Genomic DNA, 2,513 nt, shown 5'->3' with positions numbered 1-2,513 from the left:
CACTGAGATAATTAAACTGTTCAAAATTTTGTAATGTGATAATTTTGCAGGAGGGAAAAGTCTCTGTGTTTAGCAAAATTAAATGATTCAGATGTATTTGAACCTACATAGAAAAAGATAACATTGGCTAAATATGTTAAATCACAGTTACTTAGCTCCAGTTCACTTGGAAGTTAGAATACCTAGAAATAATGAAACTTTAATGCAAATATATTGCCAATTTTTATCTAAAACTGGGTTGTAAGATTCAAATTAGGGACAGGTTTTTGTTTTTGTTTTTTAAGAATTTCTTTGCTCTCAGCAGGATTTCTAAGATGATACAGTAGTCTAACTACCTCCTTTTAAAGATGGAGACTTGAGGTTTAAAGGAGGGAAAGGACCTGCTCATGGTCACATATTTCAGAATTGCTGTAGTCACAATTTGAACCCCAGCCTCCTAATTTCAAATCTAGTATACACACCATTACAGGAGACTGCAGAGCAATTTCATGGGGCTTTTACATTCTCAGAAGTATGACCCTTTTTCCTTTAATTACTAAATGTGCCATTGAATGTTTAAGTAAAAGCCTTCTATGTATTTTGGGCCACAGAAAATGGAGAGAATCTTTTGTGTGTGGCAGTGCAATGTTGATCTTACCAGAGAAGTTTCCCTGTCTCCCCCTTCCTTAATTTCTTTTCTTTCTTTTTTCTTTTTTCCCCCAAATCCCCATCTGTTTTGCTGATGTGCCAGTATCTGGGGTCTGTTTTTCATAATACTATTTTGTTTGTGAGGATGTCTGTTCCTAAGAGTTCTCATGCTGGCTGACAATGAAGTAGTCCAACAGGGAAGACAGCAAATAGCCCTAGAATAAAATGAAAGCCAAGAAAGACTTCTCCCTGCTGGCTGGTTTTGTTCAGAGCCTTAATAGGCTAGCACTGACAACATCATTGCCTCAGGCTCTGGGATTACCCTTTGGCTGGAAAATCCATTTTAGAACTGGGCCAGTATCACAACTTCTGCAGCTCCCAGAAGGATTCGGAAAAGTTACCTCATGTGGAGAAACAGAGCTGCATCTTATAACAAAAATAAAAGAAAATGGAAAATGGCATGGTAATTTATCTTCTCTTCCTGGTAAACTGAGGGAAAGCAAAATGCCAAATAAAACATAGGTTATTTTGTTAAATATTGGTATCTCATATTCTAATTTTTAAACCGATGGAAAATGTATAAGAAAGTCTACAATACAAAGAAATCATGTTTCCCTATCCCTCTCCAGTAAGTTTTGTATATCTATTGATAATCCTTCCTGATTGATTTTACCTTCTTAACTGAGGATATGTATGTGAATATATACATACACATATATATAGTGTAAATATATGTGTGCTTTTGTGTGCCTACATATACACATATATAGTACATGTTATATGTTATAAATCAAATTAGATTTATATATATGCACATATATCAATCTGATTCTTACATATTCTTGAATATCTTGTGTAAATAATATGACATATCAACACTAAAGATCGCATATGTGTACATGTATATATTTATATTAAATATCTATATGACATGTAATCAGGAAAGAAGAATATACATTTTTCTCTTGGCACTAAAGTTATGTATCTAAGTCTAAGATAGTGGTGTCAAACTGAAATGAAAACTCACCATTAAATCATACATATGGATCCCTGCAGCCCATATTGAATTTAAAAGTCAAACATTAACATTATCCATGTTTTACTGTATTTTTATCTATTTTGTTAAATATTTCCCAACTACATTTTGATCTGGTTCAGGAGTATTGCCCTAGTGTTTGACATCTCTGATTTAAGTTATTTAGGAGGAAGTTAATCTTTACTAAATTTTACATCCAGTTCCCAGTCCAAAGTTTGGATAAGCCTTGGTGTCCATAGGCCAACCTTTGAATGCTCCAGCCAAGCTGAAGATGCTCCAAACATACATATGTCCAGATCTTCCTTCGTTTATAAAAATCTGCTCATGAATTTTTTTTTCCTACTAACACATTGGGAACATGTTCCTTTGGGAATTCTCCCTTGCTGGGTTAATGGAATAACAACCTTTTCATCATATACCATTCACTTTCTCCTTTTGTGTTGGGATAAAGAAAATGAATGATATGAGTTTACACTGGCATTAAATGAAGGACAGGACTGAAACAAGGATCTATTTTCTTACTGATGGGAAATAGGGGAGGACTTATTTTGTACCACTACTAGCCACCCCCACTCTTCCCAACTCCTATCTTAGTAAAATGACCCTGAGTTTTTTGCCTTATAGTATGTGAGGAGTACAGGACAGTACTATCCCTAAAAAGCAATCCAAGCAAATTTCCATGATTCCAGATTACTAGGCAGAGTTTCAAGATCCCTATGGCTCTTCTCCCTCACATTCATGACTGATACTGGATATCATTTCTAAAACTAGAAGCTAACGGCAAGTGGGAAGGGGAGGGGGGGCATGGTTTGGGGGAGCTAAATGAATCCTGAAATGGAGACAGGTTGCC

The sequence above is a fragment of the Petaurus breviceps genome, unplaced genomic scaffold (genome assembly GCF_028583685.1).
Source record: "Petaurus breviceps papuanus isolate PSGF00001 unplaced genomic scaffold, PetGlider_PUasm1.0 90638, whole genome shotgun sequence".
NCBI lineage: Eukaryota > Metazoa > Chordata > Mammalia > Diprotodontia > Petauridae > Petaurus > Petaurus breviceps.
This window is presented reverse-complemented; position numbering follows the sequence as displayed.